We start from the raw sequence: 18,709 nt of genomic DNA, 5'->3' as shown, positions 1-18,709 counted from the left end.
CTTTAACAAGCAGTTCCCCCTTCAATCTCCCAATCCTCAGGGGTTTTTCAAAAATCCTCTAATTTAACATAAACTCAGGTGTGGTTGAAAGCACCTGTTCTGAATAACGAAAGATGCTCTGGAGCTGGTTTAGGATCCCAGGACAAAATCCAAATATTTTAACAAAAGGTAGTCCTTTAGCTTTATCACTTAGGAAATTAGAAGTATTGTAGGAACTGTGGCCAAGAGCTGGGATGAAGACCAAAATATGTGTTTCTTATCATATTGAGCATTACTTAAAAAATATTTAGAACTCTGGCAGGTTATATATGTTTAGTAAATATTAGTCACACTGACCACTACCACCAGCCACCACCACCACCATATTGTGGAGACAAAAAGACCTGCTTCTAATGATTTCAGAAGATAGGTATTTAAGACAACAAAACAAACATATATTCTATGAAGTTTCTCTTTCATTTTGCAAGAAAATTTTCAAACCACGGAAGACTGACCCTAATGAAATGCTCATTCTATATATTATGTAATCCTTTGACCAGTATATTAATTGTAAAATGTTTTAGTGTCCATATCATTAGCTCAATCAATAACACAAAATGTTCTTTATTTTCATGACATAAAAGTTTGCTATTTTTCTTACACAAAAGTGTATGTTCAAATATATTTTATTTTTTTATGATTTCTAAATGTATCTTCTAAGTCGTTATATATAAATAGAGTTAGTGTTCTCTTTTTTGAACCTCTGTCCTTTTTCTGTATCTTCTTCCCACTAGAGATTTAAATGATTTTCATGGTTTCAGTGAAAATCTCTTATTTGTAAAATTTCTAACTACCCATCTGCAGCCATGACCTCTGTCTAATTTTATCACTAATTATCTACTTGAGTGATTTGCAGTCACCCCAGTGTCAGCGTATCTACCCAGAGACTCCTTGTATTTCCCCACAGTCATATAGATTCAAAACTGTGGGCGACAATGTGGTATCCTGTTTGGGAGAAGGGCTTTAGGGTTAGATAGGACGTGATTTGCTCTGACTCCGTCTTTGGTAACTTTGTTACATTTGGTCACCTAACTTCTCTAGGCCTTAATAGTTAACCTTGGTGGTGAAAGGAATTTTCCATGAGAATTAAGATACTTAGCTCAGTGTCTGGGGAAGGCATGACCTCAGTGAATTTTAGCTGTTGTTATTAATGCTATCCACACAGGAAGCCTCTGATTACAGGTATACATAAATGTCTTTTTGTCTTTAAATGAATCTTCTTCCCTTCTTCCATTGGCTACGTCATGGTGATATTAATTCACAACATTTATGTCAGTCATGACCTCTTTTTAGCCTGTTCTTGTCTTCTCTGGCTTCCTGCAATTTCTTCTTTAAGAGGCCTTACATGTGGAACATACAGAACCTGGTCCAGTTAATGTTTTGATGAAATAGACTAGGAAGTTCATTTACAATGTCACCACATCCTTAGTTTGCAGTACCCTACAAATGCCATCTCCATATTCTGAGTATAGCTGTAGTTTTCCTACTCTCATGTGTCCGTTCGGGTCCTAGTTCCTGCTAATTTTACTGGCTAACGAGTCCCAGAACTCTTTGTGCTCAGGTATCCAGGAAATTATCAGTATTGATACTCATAAATCTCTTTATAGCCCAGGCATTAATAGCCTAGTTTTTGTTTCCTCTCCGTGAGACAAATCTTCATGAACTGTCAAAGACTTTGTATCACTCACTACTACCCCTACTTTTGAATTCAGCACTGCTACATCTACTATGGTCTACATTTTCCATTGTTTTATTTTCTGATTACTCTTGAGTAGTTGGATTGATGTTTACTCATTGTCTTCTAACTCTAGCTTACTAGTTCATTTTCTGTACCCTTGATCAAACTGCTACCATGGCATGGGACATTTGCCTCATTCTCTTTACCTATTTATATACTTTTGATGTGGGAGAGCTAGGTTCTTAGGGAGTCAAAGAATTAATCTCTGGGACAAATGAGAGTGAGGATACAGAAACTCTCAAGAGTGAGAGGGGTCTAGACAGGGTTGCCTCTGAGGGCTTTTAGGGAGTCTTTTATAGAAAGCCAACAAGAGAACTTAAATCGTCTTAACATCTCATTGATATCGCTATTGAGTAAGGACTAGTTATAACACCTTCAAAGGTTTACTTTCTTTTTAGGGTCTGGTAGTTCCTGGTTGGTCACAAGTTGCTGTTATGATAAGATCCCACCTCTGACACCTAGGACAGGATGGTCAGGTTTGTACCCTTATCTCTGGATTCATTTCATCTCCACATTTTTGGGATTTCTGTAAGCCTGATCATCTAGTCCCCTATCTATCTCTCCCTACCTAGCTCCTCCTGTCCCTTACTCATTTTCAGACTTGAATGTCTAGTCTAAGCCCCCATGAGATTTCACTTATCATTATAATGGGGCTTTGGATATAGGTGAAGTTTGGTGGTGTGTGGTCCAGAGCCCACAGCCAAGAAAGAATTCTTGAAATGTTTCTGGTGCAAAAAGATGGTTATATTAAAGCACAGGGACAGGACCTGTGGACAGGAAAAGCTGCCCTGGGGTTTCTGAGGTATCTGTCAATGGGCTGTGGATTATAAGGACATTTAATTGTATCTACATTCCTTTCTGGAAGCTAAGTCATTGATAGAAATGTTTGCTCTTGTAAATTGTTAAAACTTTTGTAAACTGAGGGAGATTCATGTCTTGCAAGATTGCAATCTCTATAAATTAACTATTTGTTTTTCCTTTAGGGTAGCCGGGAGTCCTAAGGAATTACAAATTTATCCCATGGGAGAGGGCTGTTTATGGGGTGTCTGCTTCTGCCTGTCCTCAGCTAGCCTTCTGCTTCCTCATCATTTATGGCTCATGGTGCTCTTTCTTGTCTCTAAGTTTGTATTCCACCTATTGGTGTATGTTTTCAGACATTTTACCTTCACAAAGATTATAAATTATGATTTAATACTGGCTAAGTTTATTAATGCATGTGAACTTGACCAGATAGGTGTCATATTGAAATCAAAACCATCAATTAGATAAATAAGTTAAAAATGGAAAAGAACACTGACCCATAAGTATCTTTTTCTTGAAATGTGATGGTATAAATCAATATGCTATTCTTTTTTTTTTTTTTTAAGATTTTATTTATTTGACAGAGAGAGAGAGAGAGAGAGATCACAAGTAGGCATAGAGGCAGGCAGAGAGAGAGGGGAGGAAGCAGGCTCCCTGCGGAGCAGAGAGCCCAATGTGGGGCTCGATCCCAGGACCCTGAGATCATGACCCAAGCCGAAGGCAGAGGCTTTAACCCACTGAGCCACCCAGGCGCCCCTCAATATGCTATTCTAAATACACTAGAATAGTATATGTGTATGTATGCACCTGTGTTGCAAAAAAAATCTCTGCTACAAATATATACATATGTATATACATATATGCATATACCTATACACATATATTATCATAGATTTTTATAACATTTTAGACACCTAGCTGGTTTCCATGGTAACAACAATAAAGATAATTATGATGTTGATGGGACTGAAAAATAACTGGCAGTAGGGAAATGTGTCTCTTAACTTTCTATGGTACCTACACTGTACCATATCTGGCCTATTTAGCCAGAGCAATTCCATCGGTCAAACAGTGATTTTTTTGTTTATGCAGTAAAACTTAAACTGACCCTGTCCTCCGCCCACGTCTGGGAACTTACTTAAAAGCAAGTCCTGGAAACCAGTCCCAGGTAACGAAGCCCAAATACAAGGGTGGGTCAGGCCAGGTGGAGATATCCAATCAGTGGGGCATGCATACTGTCTCCCTATCTACCAAGGAGTGTGGGCCCCGCCTTTTGGGCGCCAATTCTGACCAAGGTGATAGGCTAGTTCAAATATCTACTATTGGGTAAATTGTAATTCAACTGGCTACCTGTGTGTGACCTAGCATAACTGTGCAGCTTTCTCTGTGTGTTGCAATCTCATTGGCCACCTGTGTATGGCCAGGCCCAACCACAGGGCCTTTGCTCCATAAAAGTTAGTCTGTAAGTCAGGGAGGGGTCACCTCTTTGTAAGAGACAGCCCTGACCAGTCAGTTTGATTCTCGATGCTTGGCGCAAAATAAAGCTTTGCTTGACCTTTGCTTTGTATCAGTCTTGCTCCTTTGATCATGGACCTATCATTGGGGGACCTTTTGATATGATTTAGGAAGATGTATGATTAGTACTTTGTATTAAATACTATGATTATGGGCAAGTTAGTGGGTCTTCTCTATAGCTTCTCCCTTATTAAGATAGGAAGATTCTTTTGGCTACAGCTCCCACACATGCTCTGGAAGAAAACAGAGAAGGAGGAGCAAAAATAAGCATTTTGCACTATCAACAGAGAAGAAGCATAGCAAGCTGGCATTAGGTTTAAAATCCCTCCTCTTGCCCCACCTCATGGGCTGCTTCTGCTCTCATGAAGTCATCACTGGAAAGCAAACACTGGAAGCATGAGAGGATATCCTGAGATCTGGCTTGCAGTCTGACAATACCTTTTTGGCACATTCTAGTGTAAAATATTCCTATTAGTACTCCACATTCATTCTGGCTCCTGAGCATAGTCAATTGCAGGAGCCAAGAGGAAATTCCCTGTTGAGGAAACGCTGTGGGAAACAGAGGAACAGGTGAACACAGCAAGAAATGGGGCCCAATTTTTGATCCTCAAAGAAGGATAATTTGTAGCTATCTATCCTTATCTATTTTAAAATAAAAATGAAAGTTTTCATAGGAATAAGAGGAAAAGGCAAAGTACAAAATGGGAAGAATTACATTACTGCATGTCACAACAATTCTCCAGCTAGTAACAAGGAAAAATATAATTTCTGAAATCTTAGAGTTTATATAAACCCTAGAGCTCTTAGTGAAAATGAATTTCTCAGGCTGATTTTACCATAGAAACTATTCTAACATTTCTGGAAGTGTTTTCTTTGGGTTGCAATATTGTCTTTTGGGAGGAAAAATGTCTTGGGAATGCCGGGTTAAACAAATGTTAATAGGTTCCCTTCATTGATGCAAATGCATCTTTAAAATATGCTGATGTGAGATAAATACAGAAAACATGGTTTTACATTATTTTCGCCACTTATCTTAATATACTTCTTTATACTATACTATATGTAGTATATACTATGTATATAGTATATACTATACTATATCTTAATTACTTCTCCCTTAATAAGGGAGAAGCTATAGAGAACCCAGTAACTTGCCCATAGTCCATACTTTCTTAAAACATATATAGAGGATTTTGCAGGATTAAAGTAATACAGACATAGATGACCTATTCCATAATGGTCCTAGACAACCTGAGATTTAAAAAAAAAAAAAAGAGTACTAGGTTTCTGTAAACTAGCCATACTATTTTTTTTATAATATTCTAGGACCCCAATGGGCTCTGTACCCATTAATATTACCCTCAGTCTAACTCATCAAGGTGTGTTGGAGTAATTTCAACTAAATGACAGGTTTTCTGTTATTACCCCCGTCCAATTTTAGTTCACATTTCCTCATGTAAGTTTTCTTTGTCTGAAAGCATGACTCATCACTTATTAAGCCATCGAGTATTTGTGCGGTATATCGTGTTCGTAGTCCCCAGGAACTGCACCTCCCAGGATTCATGTCCATAGTACTTTCCTTACCTTGAATTTCTACCAGCCTTTTGACATGCTGTTGCCAATAAAATGTGAAAGAAATTATGCCATTCAGTTCTGGCCCTAAACATTAAAAAGGCCCAGGAGTTTTTGCTTTTTCATCTTGGAAACCTAGCTAATACAATCAGAAACCATGCTATATAAAAAGAGAGATCCAAGGGGCGCCTGGGTGGCTCAGTGGGTTAAGCCGCTGCCTTTGGCTCAGGTCATGATCTCAGGGTCCTGGGATCGAGTCCCGCATCGGGCTCTCTGCTCAGCAGGGAGCCTGCTTCCCTCTCTCTCTCTGCCTGCCTCTCTGTCTACTTGTGATCTCTGTCAAATAAATAAAATCTTTAAAAAAAAAAAAAAAAAAGAGAGAGATCCAAGTTTTCCCAGGAAGTACTTAGTTCTGATGGGAAAGCACCTGGAAAAAGATTATGTGCAAGAGAATTAAGATGCCCCAGTTGACCACACCAAGCCCTCAAACATGTGGGAGAGGCTTTCTGAGCGCTTTCATTTAGGCCATCTGCAGACCGAGTGCAGCCACATGGAAGCCACGTTAGATGTTTCACCCACTCAGTCAAAGCCATTAAAATCAAAGGAAAAGAACTTGAGGGTAGCTCTGCCCAAATTTCTAACCCACTAAAATATAGACAATCAAAAGAAGCCTTATTTGATGTTACTAAATTTTAATATAGTTTATTACATGGCACAGATAACTGAAATAGAAGGTTTTGTTTTGTTTTTTCTATCTTTAGGCTACATTATTTGGGCGAAGATACATAACTTCACCATACAGATAAACCAATATAACCATTAACATGAGGCAGAGGAAGAAAACATTAGGATGTTGTGTGTATTAATATCATAAGAGAACTTGTAATTGGAGGAACTTGTCATTTTCTTTGACTTCTAAAATCAGGTAGGATTTTACAAGAAAAGGGATTCTACAGAGTGGAGTCAATAGGCTATAAATTAAATAAATAGGGGGGCGCCTGGGTGGCTCAGTGGGTTAAAGCCTCTGCCTTCGGCTCTGGTCATGATCCCAGGGTCCTGGGATCAAGCCCCGCATCGGGCTCTCTGCTCAGCGGGGAGCCTGCTTCCTCCCCTCTCTCTCTGCCTGCCTCTCTGCCTACTTGTGATCTCTGTCTGTCAAATAAATTAAAAAAAAAATTAAATAAATAGGATAGGTTGAAAAGATACTGGCTCTGGAGAATTATACACACACACAAATATATACACATGTAAGTATATATGTATACATGCAGACAGGCATATATAATTATATAGAATATACATATAAAACCAACTATATAGAATATATGAATGTATATGTAGACTTGTATTTTTATATCACATTACTATAGGATATATATATAAATTGTACATATCTAAAATATACATTTGTATTATATATGTATATATGCAAATATATACAACTATATAGGATATACATACACATAGGAAACCCAAATTATATATACACATAGGTGTGTGTGTGTGTGTATATATATATATATATATATATATATATATCTCCAGATTTATAGCAAGAAATTTACACAATTATTTTTATTGAAATATATTTAACATATTACATTAATTTCAGAAGTACAACATACTGATTTAACAATTCCATACATTACACCATGTTAAAGTCACCATTTCACCTTTTGTCACCATACCACATTATTACAATATTATTGACTATATTATCTAACCTCTACTTTTAACTTCCATGACTTACTTACAAAACTCAAAGTTTGTACCTCTTAATCCCCCTTGTCTATTTTGCCCATTCTCCCACCTACCTCCCTCTGGGAACCATATTTGTTTTCTGTACTTATGAGTCTATTTTGTGTGTGTGTGTGTGTGTGTGTGTGTGTTTGTTAGATTCCACATATAAGTGAAATCATATGCTATTTGCCTTTCTCTGACTTACTTCACTTAGCAGAATACTCTCTAGGTCTATCTATGTTTTCACAAATGGCAAGATCTCATTTTTTATAGTTGTGTTACAGTTCATTGAGTGTGTACGTGTGTGTATACCCCATGTCTTCTTTATCCATTCATCTACTAAAGAACTAAAGTGTGAGGGACACTTTAGTTCTTTGTATATTTTGGCTATTGTAAATAATGTTGCAATAAACATAAGGGTACATATAACTTTCCAAATTATTGTTTTTATTTTCTTTGGAGAAATGCCCAGCAGTAGGGATTACTGCATCATATGGTATTTCTGTTTTTAATTTTTTGAGGAACCTCCTTACTGTTTTTTACAGTAGTTGTGCCAATTTACTTCCTACCAACAGTACATAAGTCTTCTTTTTTAATCTACATTTTTGTCTACACTTGTTACTGTATTTTTGATATGAGAGGTTTGATTGGTGTGAAGTGGTATCTCACTGTGGTTTCAATTTGTGTTTTCCTGATAAGTGATATTGAGCATTCATGTGTCTGTTAGCCTCTTGCATGTCATCTTTGGAAAAAAATGCCTGTTCAGATCTTCTCCCCATATTTTAATTGGATTGTTTTACTGGTGTTGAATTGGATATTAATTCCTTGTTAAATACATGATTTGCAAAACATTTTTTTCCCATTAAGCAGGTTGCCTTTTTGTTTTGTTGATGGTTTCCTTTGCAGTACATGGCTTTTTATTTTGGTGTAGCCCCAGTTGTCTATTTTTCCTTTTGTTTCCCTTGCTGAGGACATATATATATATGGATATGTTGCAAAGATCAGCATCCAGGAGATTACTGCCTACAGTCTCCTCTAGGAGTTTTATGGTTTCAAGTCTCACATTTAAGCCTTTAATCCATTTTGAATTTATTTTTGTGTATAGTGTAAGAAAGTGGTCCAGTTTCATTCTTTTCCATGTAACTGTCCAATTTTCCCAACACTATTTGAAGAGACTCTCTATTCTGCATTGAAAATTCTTGCCTCCTCTGATGCAGATTAATCAACCATATAATCTTGGGTTTATTTATGGGCTATCTTTTTTTCGGCGGGGGGGCTCTCTAACTCGTTCCATTGATCTATGTGTTTATTTTTGTGCCAGTACCATACTGTATTCTTTACTATATCTTTGTAGTGTATCTTAAAATCTGGGATTGTGATAGCTCCAGCTTTGTTCTTCTTTCTCAAGATTGTTTTGGTTATTTCAGGTCTTCTGTGGTTCCATACACATCTAAGGATTATTTGTTCTGCCCCTGTGAAAAATGCTCTTGTATATTCATATTGATGGTGTTAGATTTGTAGATTGCTTGGGGTAGATTGCTTTGTAGATTTGTAAAATGATTGGACATTTTAACATTATTCTGCCAATCTATAATTATTTTTTTCATTTGTGTTGTCAGTTACTTCTGTTAATGTCTTACAGTTTTCAGAGTATAGGTCTTTCATATCCTTGGTTAAATTTAGTTCTATGCCGTGTCATGAGCCATGTTACTTATTATGCTGGCTCTATAAGGGCAGGAACTCAGTTTCCTATTGCCCTCCAGCTCTCCTAGAGTTAAGTCCCTGATTTTCAAAGCTCCTGAAGTTAAATCCATCTGGTTTTCAAAGTCATGTCTTACAGGAACTTGTCTTCCCAGTGGGGGTTCCCAGTGCTAGGAGTACCTGGTGTGGGTTTGCTCCTCTTGATTCTCCATGCTTGTGGTGTCCATTCTGTTGAAGCTTAGACTCCATAGGGATTTGGTTCCCAACCACATCTCTGCCACTTCTACTCTTTTGGATGTAGTTTTCTCTCTGTGATTAACTGTGAAAGATGTGTTTTGCCAGTCCTCAGGTCATCTTCAGAATTAGTTGCTTAGATGCAATTGTTATTCAGTGTGTCTGTGGGATGAAGTGAGTTCAGGATCCTCCAACTCTGCCATCTTTCCTCACAAATTTACACAATTTATCTAATTTAATCTTCAACAGTCCTACAAACTAGGCATTATACTCCACAAATTATAGAAGAGAAAGTTGAAATTCAAAGTGCTTGTATACCTTACAAAAATAAAGAATATGACTCAGAACTATATAATTCAAGTTTTCATGTTGTCAGTATTTCAGTCCATCACTTTTCGGTCAGAATGACTGGAAAAATTATCTAATTGATGTTATTTAGCACAAATTACAAGTGGCAGCAAATTTGTAAATTCATGTGTGTGTAGTTTAAGGCACTGTTTGTGAGCTGTGACCAATCAACCCATCAAAATCATTCCAGTATATTGGACTTTGTATACTATGAAAAGCCAAAACTCATTATAAAACCCTGTCAACCAAGGTTTGTTCTAAATTATCACAGAGTTCAGTGCTTCTCAGACATTAATGCTTGTATGAATTAACAATCTTATTAAAACAGATTAGAATTTAGTAAATCTTGTATGAAGTCTGTGATTCTACATTTATAACAAGTACTTAGATGATAGTAACCATAGACAACACTCTATCAAGGATCTAGACAAGATGGTTCTCACATGCTTATCTCTTCATCTCCTCCCCTCCCACCATTTCCTGCCAATAGATTACTAACCTGACAAATACTCCTGGCTCCATAGGAATTAAAATATTTTCCCATTTTCCAATCATTTTTTAAAATTTTTATTTTTTTAAATTTCTTTTCAGTGTTCCAGAATTCATTGTTTACGCACTGCATCCAGTGCTCCATGCAATACGTGCCCTTCATAATACCCAGCACCAGGCTCACCCAACCTCTCACCCCTCACCCCTCCAAAACCCTCAGATTGTTTTTCAGAATCCACAGTCTTTCATGGTTCATCTCCCCCTCCAATTTCCCCCAAATCCCTTCTCCTCTCCATCTCTCCATGTCCTCCATGTTATTTCTTATGTTCCACAAATAAGTGAAACCATATGATAATTGACTCTCTCTGCTTGACTTATTTCACTCAACATAATCTTGTCCAGTCCCGTCCATGCTGATACAAAACCTGGGTATTCATCCTTTCTGATGGAGGCATAATACTCCATAGTATATATGGACCACATCTTTCTTTCTTTTCTTTTTTTTTTTTTTAAAGATTTTACTTATTTGACAGAGAGAGATCACAAGTAGACAGAGAGGCAGGCAGAGAGAGAGAGGGAAGCAGGCTCCCAGGACCCTGAGATCATGACCTGAGCAGCAGCTTAACCCACTGAGCCACACAGGCGCCCTGCACCACATCTTTCTTATCCATTCGTCCGTTGAAGGGCATCTTGGTCCTTTTCACAGTTTGGCAACTATGGTCATTGCTGCTATGAACATTGGGATACAGATGGCCCTTCTTTTCACTACATCTGTATCTTTGGGGTAAAGACCCAGTAGTACAATTGCAGGGTCATAGGGAAGCTCTATTTTTAATTTCTTAAGGAATCTCCACACCATTTTCCAAAGTGGCTGCACCAACTTGCATTCCCACCAACAGTGGAAGAGGGTTCCCCTTTCTCCACATCCTTTCCAACACATATTGTTTACTGTCTTGTTAATTTTGGCCATTCTAACTGGTGTCAGGTGGTATCTCAATGTGGTTTTGATTTGAATCTCCCTGATGGCTAGTGATGATGAACATTTTGTCATGTGTCTGTTAGCCATTTGTATGTCTTCATTGGAGACATGTCTGTTCATGTCTTCTGCCCATTTTCTGACATGATTATCTGTTTTGTGTGTGTTGAGTTGGAGGAGTTCTTTATAGATACTGGACATCAGCCCTTTGTCTGTAGTGTCATTTGTGAATATCGCCTCCCATTCCATGGGTTCCCTCTTTGTTTTGTTGACTGTTTCCTTTGCTGTGCAGAAGCCTTTGATCTTGATGAAGTCCCAAAAGTTCATTTTCGCTTTTGTTTCCTTTGCCTTTGGAGACATATCTTGAAAGAAGTTGCTGTGGCAGATGTTGAAGAGGTTACTGCCTATGTTCTCCTCTAAGATTCTGATGGATTCCTGCTTCATCTTGAGGTCTTTTACCCATTTCAAGTTTATCTTTGTGTATGGTGTAAGAGGATGGTCGAGTTTCATTCTTCTACACATAGCTGTCCAATTTTCCCAGCACCATTTATTGAAGAGACTTTTTTTTTTAAAGATTTTTATTTATTTATTTGACAGACCGAGATCACAAGTAAGCAGAAAAGCAGGCAGAGAGAGAGAGAGAGAGGAGGAAGCAGGCTCCCCACTGAGAAGAGAGCCCAATGTGGGGCTCAATCTCAGGACCCTGGGATCATGACCTGAGCCAAAGGCAGAGGGTTTAAACCACTGAGCCACCCAGGTGTCCCAAGAGACTATCTTTTTTCCACTGTATATTTTTTCCTGCTTTGTCAAAGATTATTTGACCATAGAGTTGAGGGCCCATATTTGGGCTCTCTGTTCTGTTCCACTGGTATATGTGTCTGTTTTTATGCCAGTACCATGCTGTCTTGGTGATCACAGCTTTGCAATAAAGCTTGAAATTAGGCAACGTGATGTCCCCAGTTTTGTTTTTCGTTTTCAACATTTCCTTAGCAATTCAGGATCTCTTCTGATTCCATACAAATTTTAGGGTTGTTTGCTCTAGCTCCTTGAATAATGCTGGTGGAATTTTGGTTGGAATGGCATTGAAAGTATAGATTGCTCTAGACAGTATAGACATTTTAACAATGCTTATTCTTCCAAACCATGAGCATGGAATGGTCTTCCACTTTTTGTGTCTTCTTCAATTTATTTCATGAGTGTTCTGTATTTCCTTGAGTACAGATCCTTTACCTCTTTGGTTAGGTTTATTCCCAGGTATCTTACAGTTCTTGGTGCTATAGTAAATGGAATCGATTCTCTTATTTCCCTTTCTGTATTTTCATTGTTGGTGTATAAGAAAGCAACGTATTTCTGTACATTGGTTTTGTATCCTGCCACATTACTGAATTGCTGAATGAATTCTAGTAGTTTGGGGTGGAGTCTTTTGGGTTTTCCATATAAAGTATCATGTCACCTGAAAGAGAGAGAGAGTTTGACTTCTTCATTGACAATCTGAATACTTTTTTATTTTTCTTTGTTGTCTGATTGCTGTTGCTAGGACTTCTAATACTATGTTGAACAAGAGTGGTGAGAGTGGGCATCCTTGTCATGTTCCTGATCTCAAAGGGAAGGCTGTCAGCTTTTTCCCATTAAGGATGATATTTGCTGTGGGTTTTTCATAGATAGATTTTATGAAGTTGAGGAATATTCCCTCTATCCCTATACTTTGAAGCATTTTAATCAGGAACAGATGCTATATCTTGTCAAATGCTTTTTCTGCATCAATTGAGAGGACCATGTGGTTCTTCTTTCTTCTCTTATTGATTTATTTTATCACACTGATTGATTTGCGAATGTTGAACCACCCTTGCAACCCAGGGATAAATCCCACCTGGTCATGGTGGATAATCTTTTTAATGTACTGTTGGATCCTATTAGCTAGGATCTTATTGAGAATCTTAGCATCCATATTCATCAAGGATATTGGTCTGAAATTCTCCGTTTTGGAGGGGTCTTTGATTTGCGGACCAGGGTCCATTTTCCAATCTTTTATATTTTATTCACACTTCAGTTTTATACTCTAGTCTTTCAAAATTTTCAATTAAAATATTATTTAGTAAAATAATTCCAGTCAATGAAAACAGTTTTAAATTTAACCCTTACAGAAAATATAATTTGCTTAAAATAGATTTCTGTACCTTTATTTATAAAGTATAATTAATGGTGAAACTTTCTACCTCAGCTTATCAGGAAACAGGGTGTTTCTTGCTATTGTTGTTTAGCAGAGAAATATTTTTGTTAATATTCGGTAATAGGATTAGGCATTAGAAGATTATCCTCTTTGATTAAATGGAGGACTAGATATTTATTAAACTGGAATGCAAGGGAGATAAGGTAAGCTATATATTTTTTCTCAATTTCTTCCTCAGCTGCTAGGCTCATAAGTTTGAGACTTGTAAAGAATGTACATATATATGCATATTCTTTCAATATGTCATGTATGGCATGATTAGGAGGTTCAAACTGTGATTGGAATTGTAAAGTACTGTGAATTTTTGCTAAACTTTAAATGGATTCATTGTAACTAGGGTAAAATAGAATGTCATAGAAATTGATTTAAAAAGAAATTATACTGAATCCACTTTTCAAAAACAATTTCCATCACTTTTACTTGATAAATTGAATTTAGCATAATCTATTGAATGATAAATTGAATTTAGCAAAATCTATTCAAAGAGTATATACTCTCTTGATTAGACTGTTTTGGTAATAAAAATGCCTCCCACCCAGGAAAGAAAGGATAAACTGAACTTTTATTAGGGATGAAACCATAAGTATATACTTTTATAGGCATTGAGAAAAGGATCCACCTGTTCAGTTTAATTCTGTAAAGAGCTAGTAAAATAAGATCTGTCCTTTGATGCAGTTATGTGTAACTTAACTGCTTATTTAACACTTTTCTCCTAGCTACATATTCTTTTGAAATAACACCTGTTTCAGCTTATGCCTTGACAAATTACAAAATTATTATCAAGTATCTAAGTCTGGAATGGCATTGAAAGTATAGATTGCTCTAGGCAGTATAGACATTTTAACAATGTGTATTCTTCTGATCCATGAGCATGGAATGGTCTTCCATCTTTTGTGTCTTCAATTTCTTTCATAAGTGTTCTGTAGTTCCTTGAGTACAGATCCTTTACCTCTTAGGTTTATTCCCAGGTATCTTATGGTTCTTTGTGCTATAGTAAATGGAATTGATTCTCTAATTTCTCTTTCTATATTTTCATTGTTAGTGTAAAAGAAAGCAACTGATTTCTGTACATTGATTTTGTATCCTGCCATATTACTGAATTGCTGTATGAGTCAAGTATCTAAGTCCAAATATATGCCCCAAATTATTGATAAGATAAATTTCTCTCATCCTGGTCACTGGCTCAAGAAAAAAATGAATAGCTGGTTGTCTGAAATTCCAGGAAAAAACAAAACAAGATATCATATTTGGTGGGGAGTGTTGATTATAAGGATGGGGGAGGCATAGGGTTGGGAGAATTCTGTGGATAATTCTTCAAACATTTCTTTAAAAAACGAAACTCATCTGCATGTAGTTAAAGTGAAATAGAAATATGATTCTGTTAATTCACTATTTGTTTTCATGGAGACATTTATGAATATTCTATGAAGACTATTGGATCACTGTTAAGAATCACAGCACATGTCTTTTGCAAGCAATAACAATAATATTCACAATAAAAATACAGACCTATGGTCAATGTTCTCAAAAGACTGGAAACAGCCTCAAAGAATGGATGAAATGGCACTTGAGGCAGTAATCAGTCCTATACACAAACTATAATGAGCATCAGAAGCATCTGAGATTATAGGCAAAAAGATACATTTGACCCACTAGGGTTTCTCATCTTTTGCATGGGAGCAGGGAGAAAAAGGTAAGGTAGGGGAAGAGGTCAGGGGGCCATGAGTGCTAAAGAATCCAACTGAGTTGAAGAAAATCTGAAACAAGGAATTTTTATCCTCTTCTATCTCAGAAAGACTATGTCAAGTATTTAATGTCAAATATACTATCATAATTCATCTTTTAAGCAAGATAAATTAACTCTAAATTGTAATTATCACAGGGGCACTTGGTGGCTCAGTGGCTTAAGAGTCTGCCTTCACATCAGGTCATGATTTCAGGGTCCTTGGATCAAGCCCCACATTGGGCTCTCTGCTCAGCAGGGAGCCTGCTTCTGTGCCCCCCCCCCACCTGCCTCTCTGCCTACTTGTGATCTCTGTCAAATAAATAAAATATTTCAAAAAAACAAACTTGTTTTAAATTGTAGTTACCACAGAAATACTACTATACCCCAATTAGGACAGCTCTTACTTGGCACCTGAGCCACCAGTTTTTGCCTCTTCCTATGTCTGTTTCTGAAAATTTTTCTTTTTTTTTTTTAACTAAGGTATTAATATGAGCAGGCCTGACTATGTTTAAATAATCTCAATATGATGGTTAATTTTTTGTGTCAACTTAGCTGGACCATAGTGCCCAGAAATTTTATCAAACATTATTCTGAATGTTTGTGAATGTGTTTTTGGATGAGATTAACATTTAAATCAGTAGACTTTGAATAAAGCAGAGTACTTTCTATAAAGTGGGTGGGCCTTATCCAATCAGTTAAAGGCCTTAATAGGACAAAAACTGACTCCCTTGAGCAAGGAGTTCTAGCAGTCTTCCTTTGGAATCAAGCTTCACCCCTTCCCTGGGTCTCTAGCCTGATGCTCTAATCAACAGATTTTGGATTTATCAAGCCTTTACTGTTATATATCTCAATTCCTTAAAGTAAGTCTCCCTCTCTATGTATAAACACATCCTATTGGTTCTGTTTCTCTGGGGAACTCTAACACACACACAATAAATTTTCCTTTCATAAATCCATATTTATTAAGAAAAAGCTACAAAGTTCTAAACAGAAGATCTCATTTAGTCATAATGGGATTACCCTAGAAAAATGGCAAAATTCTGTGGTACTTGTATGCAAAAGCAAACTAGTTCTTGTAGATGATTCCTTTTTTGTTTTTGTTTTTGTTTTTTTTTTTAATTTATTTATTTGACAGACAGAGATCACAAGCAGGCAGAGAGGCAGGCAGAGAGAGAGGAGGAAGCAGGCTCCCCGCTGAGCAGAGAGCCCGATGTGGGGCTCGATCCCAGGACCCTGAGATCATGACCTGAGCCGAAGGCAGCGGCTTAACCCACTGAGCCACCCAGGCACCCCTTTTGTTTGTTTTTTGTTTTGGTTTGGTTTGTTAATTTTTTTGAGAGAGAGCACGAGAGCAAGTGGGGAGAAGAGGAGCAGAGGTGGAGGGAGAGAGAATCCCAAGCAGACTCCATGCTTGGCAGGGAGCCTAGCATGGGGCTTGATCTCTGAACCCCAAGACCATGACCTGAGCTGAAATCAAAAGTTGAACACTTAACCAACTAAACCACCCACCTGCTTCAATGATTCTTTTATTCTTTGATCCTAATTTATAAGTTTGTCAAGTTCAACTTTGTTGACTCCTGTGATAACTCTAGCCACTTGTTCACTTGTGGTATATATGCATACATCAAAAGAACTCAGAGAGCCTTGCCTCTGTCTGCTTGATTTATCTCTTGATCAGGACTGACAATCCTACAAACTTCTACGTGTAGGTAGACTGTTTCCCAGAATTTTCTGGTGTCTACATGAAAATGCAATTTTTTTCTCAGAACAGGAAGAAATAATGATAAAGCTATAGAACGGTATTTCACTAGAAACTAGTGTACCTTCTCCCCACACATAATCTTTAATATGTGACTCCCTACTACAAAGACATTATCCAAATGGTGACCATATTTCTTCAAAATGGTTGCACTTGCTATAGAGGTGTCATACCAGGCTTGGCTATGCTGACTGAGTTAGAGCTGTTTCTCTAACATAAGTCTCTGACTCAAAGACAAAGGCTTATGCTAATTGTTTGATTTTAATTACCTATAATTAATGGGCTATGTCAGTTTCTTTTCTGACACCACATTGAATGTTTTAATTTGAGCATGGAATTCCTTTTAAGGAGTAAAAAACTGTATTCTATTCATAAAGTTGTAAGCTTTTAGTCATAAATTTTATTTTTAACATCTTTTATCAGTCATCCCACTATTTTAATATTAAAAAATTAGAAAGTAAACTATTTTACTTGTAGCAAAAATACTGGAAACATGTATATGACTAGATATAGATAATATAGATACATCTATCACAATAGTACTAAATTCTAATATATGTATATCCATATATACGGATATATATAGTATATGTATATATCCATGCATTTATATGTAGGTATATATTTATGTTTACATATGGGTGTGTGTATGTGTATATTGGTTACAATAATAGTCTTAAAAATTCTAATACCTATTATTATCTGAATGATGATTCTAATTTTGTCTATTTCATCTTTTATCACTTATTCAAGATAAGAATTCAGGAGTCTTCTTTACTTTTTATTATGTTCTTTAGCTCAGTAATAATATAATTATGTGGTGTTCTCATAACCATATGATCTAGGAAGGAGGCTTTCCTAAAATGGTGAGGAATTGGAGACAATTAGTATACTTTTCAATTTCCATATTAGAAAATGCATATTTAACTACAGGTATTCCCTATTTTGATGTGGTTCACATCCCAATAATCCTACTGTAAGTTGAAAATATCATAAGTTGAAAATTCATTTAATACATCTAAATTATTGAACATCTAAGATAGTCTAACCTATCTTAAACACACTCAGAACACTTACAATAGCCTACAGTTGGGCAAAATTGTGTAATTCATCGCCTATTTTGTAATAAAATACTGACCATCTCATGTAATATTTTTTTATTTTTTTTATTTTTTATAAACATATATTATTATCCCCAGGGGGTACAGGTGTATGAATCGCCAGGTTTAAACACTTCACAGCACTCACCATAGCACATACCCTCCCCAATGTCCATATACCCACCCCCCTCCCAAACCCCCTCCCCCATCAACCCTCAGTTTGTTTTGTGAGATTAAGAGTCATATATGGTTTGTCTCCCACCCAATCCCATCTTGTTTCATTTACTCTTCTCATACCCCCTTAACCCCCCCATGTTGCATCTCCTCTCCCTCATATCAGGGAGATCATATGATAGTTGTCTTTCTCCGATTGACTTATTTCACTAAGCATGATACCCTCTAGTTCCATCCACGTCGTTGCAAATGGCAAGATTTCGTTTCTTTTGATGGCTGCATAGTATTCCATTGTGTATATATACCACTTCTTCTTTATCCATTCGTCTGTTGATGGACATCTAGGTTCTTTCCATAGTTTGGCTATTGTAGACATTGCTGCTATAAACATTCGGGTGCACGTGCCCCTTCGGATCACTACGTTTGTATCTTTAGGGCAAATACCCAGCAGTGCAATTGCTAGGTCATAGGGTAGTTCTATTTTCAACATTTTGAGGAACCTCCATGCTGTTTTCCAGAGTGGTTGCACCAGCTTGCATTCCCACCAACAGTGTAGGAGGGTTCCCC

Source organism: Enhydra lutris, unplaced genomic scaffold (assembly GCF_002288905.1).
Source record: "Enhydra lutris kenyoni isolate GAN:26980312 unplaced genomic scaffold, ASM228890v2 scaffoldscaffold17, whole genome shotgun sequence".
Classification (NCBI taxonomy): Eukaryota; Metazoa; Chordata; class Mammalia; order Carnivora; family Mustelidae; genus Enhydra; species Enhydra lutris.
This window is presented reverse-complemented; position numbering follows the sequence as displayed.